Source organism: Pristiophorus japonicus, chromosome 23, assembly GCF_044704955.1.
Source record: "Pristiophorus japonicus isolate sPriJap1 chromosome 23, sPriJap1.hap1, whole genome shotgun sequence".
Classification (NCBI taxonomy): domain Eukaryota; kingdom Metazoa; phylum Chordata; class Chondrichthyes; family Pristiophoridae; genus Pristiophorus; species Pristiophorus japonicus.
This window is the reverse complement of record NC_091999.1, coordinates 29,014,501-29,024,644: the sequence shown is the minus strand read 5'-3', so window position 1 is coordinate 29,024,644 and position 10,144 is coordinate 29,014,501. Positions and strand designations below refer to the sequence as shown.

The 10,144-nt window shown below is 43.8% G+C and overlaps 1 non-coding gene across 1 annotated transcript; it reads left to right on the top strand.

Annotated features, from left to right (window-relative positions):
• Nucleotides 1–5,291: 5,291 nt before the first annotated feature.
• On the top strand, nucleotides 5,292–5,372 carry trnaf-aaa (transfer RNA phenylalanine (anticodon AAA)). The gene has a single exon. It is a non-coding gene; the product is annotated as a tRNA-Phe (tRNA).
• The last annotated feature ends 4,772 nt before the right edge of the window (nucleotides 5,373–10,144 follow it).

Here is a 10,144-nt window from a genome sequence, read left to right as displayed (position 1 = left end):
TCTTGGCTAACACTCAAGTGCAGCACTTGGGGAATGTTGAAGCTGTTGACTTTCGGATGAAATGTTAAATTGAATCTCCGTCTGCACCCTCGGGTGGATATGAAAGTTCCCAGTGCATTACTCGAAAAAGAATAGGAGAGTTGCCCCCGTCTCAATATTCCTAAAAATGTTCCTAAATGCTCACTGAAAGCCGATGTGTATGTGTTTGTATGTGGGGTCGGGGTTGAAGCCCAGATTCTCATAGAGACGGAATGCAGGCTCTCACAGGACGAGGATCGCCGAGTGGTTGAGACGTTGGCCTTGAATTTTAATGGATTTTTCCCGCGTGGATTCGCACACCACTCCTGGTATCTCTTTAATTTAACACGGATTTCCTCCCATTCTGATCAGTGAGACCGGATTTTCATCGGTTGAATCAGCAATTTTCTGCAACAATGTGACACTCTGAACCGATAATTAAATGAAATTGTGAAATGTGTCTGCGTCGCTTGGTCTCTCCCTCTCCCTCTCTTCAGAGAGTTGTGTATGTGTTTGTATGTTTGAGTCTTTGTCTCTCTCAGTCTGACTCACTCTGGCTGTCCCTGTTTCTCTGTTTGTCCATGTCTCTCAATCTGCCTCTTTCTTACGGTGCCACGTCTGTTCCAATGGGATTCTCTCAGATTCTTTGTCTGACTGGCTCTCTCTTTCCCATCATTTCGGTCTGTCCATGTCTTTGCCTGTCTCTGTTAGTCCCTGCCTGTATGCTGAGAAGTATGTCCTTCATTTTCTGTTTCAGTCTCTATCGCTCTCTCTCCATCTGTCTCTTTCCTTGTAACTGTCTTCATCATTGTCTTTCTATCACTCTTTCCCTCTCTCTCTCTTAATAGATCAAACACACACACATCTCTGTATATGTATATGTTTGAGTCTTTTTCTCACTCAGTCTGCCTCTCCTTCTCAGTCTCACACTTTCTGTCTCTCGTTGTCTCTATCTCGCTGTCTGTCTCTCAATGTTTGTCGGTTTGTCTCTGTCTCTCAATGTGTCTGTCGACTTCTCATGGTGCCGAGTTCTGTTCACAGTGGCTCGATTACTGCTCTGACAGAATTGGTACATGTCAGTTCCTCGTTAGTATAGTGGTGAGTATCCCCGCCTGTCACGCTGGAGACCGTGGTTCAATTCTCTGACAGGGAGGCAGTTATTTCAAATCGTAAATTTTTACTTCTGTTTCTTGGAAGAGATTCATATTAAAATGTTCCAGAGCAATATCGAACTGTAAAAATACAGGTAGAGGAGATTGCCTCGTCCAGATTTTTAGCAAACGGAGAATTTTTCAGGAGTCTTTGGCCGTCTGCTGCACAGAGATGGATGACTGAGTTTTTTCTGAGTAACGTTAAAAAAGGCAGCAACACAGTAGTCGTGGCCGAGTGGTTAAGGTGATGGACTAGAAATCCATTGGGTTATCCCGCGAAGGTTCGAATACTGCCGACTACGATTCTCAGCATTTTTCATTCCATTTCACAATTTCACCGGTTCTCTGCCAAACTTATCCTGAGATAGATTGAATAACGTCCCACACATTTCAACAGTGACATTCTTTTCTCATTTTTATTAATCTGCGATATTCACGATACATCCGTTTCAAAAATCGCAAACATCAGTCAAAGCTGCGACAGTGATTCAGCCTGTCTATCCCTCGAGATGACGAAGGTATTTGTGCATGCCCGTTGGCGAGTGCAAATTTTTGGTTATGTGTGTGTGTGTCTCTGTGTCTGTCTATCTCTATATATGTCTCTGTGTATGTGCACCTGTCTGTGGAAATCATCACCATGAATTTGGTATGTCCTGGAACTTATAAAACAGACTTGGTGGAAATTATAAGGTTGTGAACTTTTGTATCGGCTTTGTTTCAGTGGCAGCATTCTCGACTGAATCGGGAGTTTGTGTGTTCAAGTCGCACTTCTGAGACTTGAGCATTATCATCTTGGCTAACACTCAAGTGCAGCACTTGGGGAATTTTGCAATGTTGAAGCTGTTGTCTTTCGGATGAAATGTTAAATTGAAGCTCGGGTGGATATGAAAGTTCCCAGTGCATTACTCGAAAAAGAATAGGAGAGTTGCCCCCGTCTCAATATCACTAAAAATGTTCGTAAATGCTCACTGAAAGCCGATGTGTCTGTGTTTGTATGTGGGGTTGGGGTTGAAGCCCAGATTCTCACAGAGACAGAATGCAGGTTTTCACAGGACCAGGATAGCCGAGTGGTTGAGGCGTTGGCCTTGAATTTTAATGGTTGTTTACCGCGTGGGTTCGTACCCCACTCCTGGTATCTCATAAATTTAACACGGATTTCCTCCCATTCTGATCAGTGAGACCGGATTTTCATCGGTTGAATCAGCAATTTTCTGTAACAATGTGACACTCTGAACCGATAATGAAATGAAATTGTGAAATGCATCTGCGTCGCTCGGTCTCTCTCTCTCTTCAGAGATTTGTGAATGTGTTTGTATGTTTGAGTCTTTGTCTCTCTCAGTCTGATTCACTCTGTCTGTCACTGTTTCTCTGTTTGTCTCTGTCTCTCAATCTGTCTCTTTCTCACGGTGCCACGTCTGTTCCAATGGGATTCTCTCAGACTATTTGTCTGACTGGCTCTCTCTTTCCCATCATTTCGGTCTGTCCATGTCTTTGCCTGTCTCTGTTAGTCCCTGCCTGTAAGCTGAGAAGTATTTACATCATTTTCTGTTTAAGTCGCTATCGCTCTCTCTCCATCTGTCTCTCTCCTTGTAACTGTCTTTATCATTGTCTTTCTATCACTCTTTCCCTCTCTCTCTCTTAATAGATCACACACACACATATCTGTATATGTATATGTTTGAGTCTTTTTCTCACTCAGTCTGCCTCTCCTTCTCAGTCTCACACTTTCTGTCTCTCGTTGTCTCTATCTCGCTGTCTGTCTCTCCCTGTTTGTCGGTTTGTCTCTGTCTCTCAATGTGTCTGTCGACTTCTCATGGTGTCCAGTTCTGTTCACAGTGGCTTGATTACTACTCTGACAGAACTGGTACACGTCAGTTCCTCGTTAGTATAGTGGTGAGTATCCCCACCTGTCACGCGGGAGACCGGGGTTCAATTCCCGACGGGGAGGCAGTTGTTTCAAATCGTAGAGTTTTACTTCTGTTTCTTGGAAGAGATTCATATTAAAAAGTTCCAGAGCAATATCGAATTGTAAAAATACAGGTAGAGGAGATTGCCTCGTCCAGATTTTTAGCAAACGGAGAATTTTTCAGGAGTCTTTGGCCGTCTGCTGCAGAGAGATGGATGACTGAGCTTTTTCTGAGCAACGTTAAAAACGGCAACAACACAGTAGTCGTGACCGAGTGGTTAAGGCGATGGACTAGAAATCCATTAGGTTATCCCGCATTGGTTCGAATCCTGCCGACTACGATTCTCAGTATTTTTCATTCCATTTCACAATTTAACCCGTTCTCTGCCAAACTGATCCTGAGATAGATGGAATAACGTCCCACAGCTTTCAACACTGACATTTCTTTCTCATTTTTATTAATCTGCAATATTCACGATACATCCGTTTCAAAAATCGCAAGCATCAGTCAAAGTTGCGACAGTGATTCAGCCTGTCTATCCCTCGAGATGACGAAGGCATCTGTGCATCCCCGTTGGTGCGTGCAAATTTTTGGTTATGTGTGTGTGTCTCTGCGTCTGTCTATCTCTATATATGTCTCTGTGTATGTGCAACTGTCTGTGGAAATCATCACCATGAATTTGGTATGTCCTGGAACTTATAAAACAGACTTGGGGGAAATAATAAGGTTGTGAACTTTTGTATCGGCTTTGTTTCAGTGGCAGCATTCTTTACTGAATCGGGAGTTTGTGTGTTCAAGTCGCACTTCTGAGACTTGAGCATTATCATCTTGACTAACACTCAAGTGCAGCACTTGGGGAATTTTGCAAAGTTCAAGCTGTTGACTTTCGGATGAAATGTTAAATTGAAGCTCCGTCTGCACCCTCGGGTGGATATGAAAGTTCCCAGTGCATTACTCGAAAAAGAATAGGAGAGTTGCCCCCGTCTCAATTTCACGAAACATGTTCGTAAATGCTCACTGAAAGCCGATGTGGACGTGTTTGTATGTGGGGTTGGGGTTGAAGCCCAGATTCTCACAGAGACAGAATGCAGGCTCTTACAGGACCAGGATAGCCGAGTGGTTGAGGCGTTGGCCCTGCATTTTCATGGTTTTTTCCCGCGTGGGTTCGTACCCCACTCCTGGTATCTCTTTAATTTAACACGGATTTCCTCCCATTCTGATCAGTGAGACCGGATTTTCATCGGTTGAATCAGCAATTTTCTGTAACAATGTGACACTCTGAACCGATAATGAAATTAAATTGTGAATTGTATCTGCGTCGCTCGGTCTCTACCTCTCTCTCTCTCTTCAGAGAGTTGTGTATGTGTTTGTGTGTTTGAGTCTTTGTCTCTCTCAGTCTGACTCACTCTGTCTGTCCCTGTTTCTCTGTTTGTCTTTGTCTCTCAATCTGTCTCTTTCTCACGGTGCCACGTCTGTTCCAATGGAATTCTCTCAGATTCTTTGTCTGACTGGCTCTCTCTTTCCCATCATTTCGGTCTGTCCATGTCTTTGCCTGTCTCTGTTAGTCCCTGCCTGTAAGCTGAGAAGTATTTCCATCATTTTCTGTTTTGTCACTATCTCTCTCTCTACATCTGTCTCCTTGTCACTTTCTTTATCATTATGTTTCTATCACACTTTCCCTCTCTCTTAATAGATCACTCACACACATCTCTGTATATGTATATGTTTGAGTCTTTTTCTCACTTAGTCTGCCTCTCCTTCTCAGTCTCACACTTTCTGTCTCTCGTTGTCTCTATCTCGCTGTCTGTCTCTCCCTGTTTGTCGGTTTGTCTCTGTCTCTCAATGTGTCTGTCGACTTCTCATGGTGCCCAGTTCTGTTCACAGTGGCTCGATTACTGCTCTGACAGAATGGGTACATGTCAGTTCCTCGTTAGTATAGTGGTGAGTATCCCAGCCTGTCACGCGGGAGACCGTGGTTCAATTCCCCGACGGGGAGGCAGTTATTTCAAATCGTATAATTTTACTTCTGTTTCTTGGAAGAGATTCATATTAAAAAGTTCCAGAGCAATATCGAACTGTAAAAATACAGGTTGAGGAGATTGCCCCGTCCAGATTTTTAGCAAACGGAGAATTTTTCAGGAGTCTTTGGCCGTCTGCTGCACAGAGATGGATGACTGAGTTTTTTCTGAGTAACGTTAAAAAAGGCAGCAACACAGTAGTCGTGGCCGAGTGGTTAAGGCGATGGACAAAAAATCCATTGGGTTATCTCGCGCAGGTTCGAATCCTGCCGACTGCGATTCTCAGTATTTTTCATTTCATTTCACAATATAACCCGTTCTCTGCCAAACTGATCCTGAGATAGATGGAATAACGTCCCACAGCTTTCAACACTGACATTTTTTTCTCATTTTAATTAATCTGCAATATTCACGATACATCCGTTTCAAAAATCGCAAGCATCAGTCAAAGTTGCGACAGTGATTCAGCCTGTCTATCCCTCGAGATGACGAAGGCATCTGTACCTGCCCGTTGGTGCGTGCAATTATTTGGTTATGTGTGTGTGTCTCTGTGTCTGTCTATCTCTATATATGTCTCTGTGTATGTGCAACTGTCTGTGGAAATCATCACCATGAATTTGGTATGTCCTGGAACTTATAAAACAGACTGGGGGAAATAATAAGGTTGTGAACTTTTGTATCGGCTTTGTTTCAGTGGCAGCATTCTCGACTGAATCGGGAGTTTGTGTGTTCAAGTCGCACTTCTGAGACTTGAGCATTTTCATCTTGGCAAACACTCAAGTGCAGCACTCCCTGTCCGTGTCTTTGCCTGTCTCATTTTGTCCCTGTCTCTAATCTGATGAACATTTCCATCATTTTCTGTTTTTGAAACATAGAAACATAGAAAAAAGCTGCAGGAGTAGGCCATTAGGCCCTTCGAGCCTGCACTGCCATTCAATATTATCATGGCTGATCATTCTTTCAGTTACCCTTTCCTGTTTTCCTCTCCATCCCACTTCATCCACTTAACCGTAAGGACCATATCTAACTCTCTCTTGAATATATCCAATGAACTGGCTTCAACAAATCTCTGTGGCAGGTAATTCCACAGGTCAACAACTCTCTGAGTGAAGAAGTTTCTACTCATCTCACTGCTAAATGGCCTACATCTTATCCTAAGACTATGTCCCCTGGTTCTGGCTTCCCCAACATCGAGAACATTCTTCCCGAATCTAACCTGTGCATTCCCGTCAGAATCTTATATGATTCTATGAGATCCCCTCTCATCATTCTAAACGCCAGTGATTAAAGGCCTAGTTGATCCAATCTCTCCTCATATGACAGTCCTGCTATCCCTGGAATCAGTCTGGTGAACCTTCGCTGCACTCCCTCAACAGCAGGAACGTCCTTCCTCAGACTAGGAGACCAAAACTGAACACAATATTCCAGGTGTGTCCTCACTAAGGCCTTGTACAACTGCAGTAAGATCTCCTGGCTCCTATATTCAAATCCTCTAGCTACGAAGGCCAACATACCATTTGCCTTCTTTTCCGCCTGCTGTACCTGCATGCCCACTTTCAGTGACTGATGAACCATAACATCAAGGTCTCACTGCATCTCCCCTTTTTCTAGTTTTCCGCCATTCAGATAATATTCTGCCTTCGTGTTGTTACCCCCAAAATGGATAACCTCACATTTATCCACATTATACAGCATCTGCCATGTATTTGCCCACTCACCTAATCTGTCCAATTCAACCTGCAGCCTCTTAGCATCCTCTTCACAGCTCGGACCGCCACCCAGTTTAGTGTCATCCGCAAACTTGGAGATATTACACTCTATTCCTTCAACCAAATCGTTGATGTATATTGTAAAGAGCTGGAGTCCCAGCACTGAGCCCTGCGGCACCCCACTAGTCACTTCCTGCCAGTTTGAAAAGGACCCGTTTATCCCGATTCTCTGCATCCTGTCTGCCAACCAGTTCTTTATCCATGTAAGTATATTAATCCCAATACCATGCGCTATGATTTTGTGCACCAATCTCTAGTGCGGGACCTTGTCAAAAGCCTATTGAAAGTCCAAATACACCACATCCACTGGTTCTCCCTTGTCCACTCTACTCATTACATCCTCAAAAAATTCCAGAAGATTCGTCAAGCGTGATTTCACTTTCATAAATCCATGCTGACTCGGTCCGATCCTGTCACTGCTTTCCAAATGGGTTGCTATTTCATCCTTAATGATTGATTCCAATATTTTCCCCACGACTGATGCCAGGCTAACTGGTCTATAATTAACTGCTTTCTCTCTCCCTCCTTTTTTAAAAAGTGCCATCACATTAGCTACCCTCCAGTCCATAGGAACTGATCCAGAGTCGATAGATTGTTGGAAAATGATCAACAATGCATTCACTATTTCTAGGGCCACTTCCTTAAGTACTCTGGGATGCAGACTATCAGGAGCCGGGGATTTATCGGCTTTTAATCCCAACAATTTCTCCAACACAATTTCCCGCCAATAAGGATATCTTTCTGTTCCTCATTCTCACGAGATGCACAGTCCCCTCGTACATTCGGAAGGTTTTTTGTATCTTCATTTGTAAAGACAGAACCGAATAATTGTCTCTATCTGTCTTTCTCTCTATCTGTCTCCCTCTTTGTCTCTTTCATTGTCCCTGTCTTTGTCTCTATCATTGCATCATATTTGCCTCCTTCTCTTTATGGAGCACACAAACACATCTCTGTGTATGTATGTGTTTGAGTCGTTTTCTCATTCAGACTGACCCTCCCTCTCAATCTCAAACTTTCTGTCTCTCTTTGCCTCTATCTCGCTGTCTGTCTCTCCCTGTTTCCCTCTTTGTCTGTCTCTCAACGTGTCTGTCTCTTTCTCACGATGTCCAGTTCTGTTCCAGTGGGATTCTCTCAGTCTCTCTGTCTGACTGTCTCTCTCATTCCCATCATCTCTGTCTGTCTATGTCTCGACCTGTCTGTCTCTATTTGCCTGTCTCTGTTAGTTCCTGTCTCTAACCTGCTGAGTATTTCCATCATTTTCTGTTTATATCTCTCTATATCTCTCTATCTGTCGCTCACTCTTCATCTGTCTCTCTCCTTGTTACTGTCTTTATCACTGTCTTTCTCTCACTGTTTCCCTCTCTCTCTTTATATCTGTATGTGTGTGTGTTTGTGTCTTTTTCTCACTCAGTCTGCCTCTCCTTCTCAGTCTCACACTTTCTGTCTCACGTTGTCTCTATCTCGCTGTCTGTCTCTCCCTGTTTGTCGGTTTGTCTCTGTCTCTCAATGTGTCTGTCTACTTCTCATGGTGTCCATTTCTGTTCTCAGCTCGATTCCTGCACTGACAGAATCCACACCCGTCAGCTCCTCATTCGTGTCTTAGTTAATATCCCTCTCTTTCACGCGCGAGGTAGGCGTTCAATTCCGCTGCGACAATGAAGCTTTTTTAAAATGTTGAATATTACTTCTGTATGTCCTGAAACTTTATAAAAAGACTTGGGGAAAATAAAACGGATGTGAACTTTGGTATCGGCTTTCGTTCAGTGGCAGCATTCTCGACTGAATAAGGAGGTTGTGTGTGTAAGTCCCACTCCTGAGACTTGAACATATAATCTGGGCTGACATTCAAATGCAGTACTTGGGGGATTTTGCATTGTTGAAGCTGTTGACTTTCGGATAAAATGTTAAATTGAAGCTCCGTCTGCACCCTCGGGTGGATGTGAAAGTTCCCAGAGCATTACTCGAAAAAGAACAGGAGAGTTGCCCCTGTGTCAATATTACTATACATATTCGAAAATGCTCATTGAAAACCTGTGTCTGTGAGAGTGGAGCTGCAGCCCAGATTCTCACAAAGACAAAATCCGAATACTGACAAAACCAGCATGGCCGAGTTATTAAGGCGTTGGACGGAAAATCCAAAGGTTTTATACCTGCATGGGTTCGAACCCCACTCCTGGTAAATCTTTAAATTCAAACCGATTTCCTGCCATCCTGCTCAGTTATACCCGAATCTATTCTGTTGAATCTGCATTTGTCGTTAACTTTGTAACATTCAAACAAATGGAATTGTGCAATGTATCTGTGCCTCTCACTCTCTGTCTTCAGAGTGCTCTTTATGTGTTTGAGTCTGACTCTCTGTGTCTGAGGAATTAGAAGCTGAATTTAGGGAGCTGGGAGCTAAATTAACAAATCGGACCTCAAAGGTAGCAATCTCAGGGAGAGCTACCACTTTTCAGAGGAGGAATCGCAGGATCGTTCAGATGACTGTGTTTTGCAGAAGGGAGGGATTCAATTTCTTGGGACATTGGAACCGTTCTGTGGGAGCTGGGACCTGGGCAAACCGGACGGTCTGCACCTCAGCAGAACCAATGTCCACGAGGGAGAGTTTGCTCATGTTGTTGGGGAGGGGTTAAACTGATATGGCAGCGGGATGTGAACCTTTGGGGGCAGAAAAGTAAGGGTGGAGGGCAGAGAAACCCAAAGGAAAAAATCAAAAAGGGCCATATTGCAGCAAACTTCTAAGGGACAAGGTGTGTTAAGATAACAAGCCTGAAGGCACTGTGCCTCAATGCGAGGAGTATTCGTAATAAGGTGGACAAATTAACTGCACAGGCAGCAATTAATGAATATGATGCAATTGGCATCATGGAGAAATGGCTCCAGGTTGACGAAGGCCGGGAACGCAACATCCAGGGGTATTCACCAATCAGGAAGGATAGACACAAAGGAAATGGAGGTGGGTGGCATTGCTGGTTGAAGAGGAAATTAATGCAATAGTCAGGAAGGACATTCGTGTGGATTCCACGTGGGTGGATCTGTGGAATATCAAAGGGATAAAAACGCTAGTGGGCGTTGTGTACCACCAAACAATCGTAATGAGTTTGCTGACAGCATCCAACAAGAAAGTAGGGATGTGTGCAATAAAGGTACATCAGTTATCATGGGCGACTTTAATCTACACATAGATTGGGCTAACCAAACTGGTAGTAAAACGGTGGAGAAGGATTTTCTGGAGTGTATTAGGGATGGTTTTCTCGACCAATATGTCGAGGGACCATCTA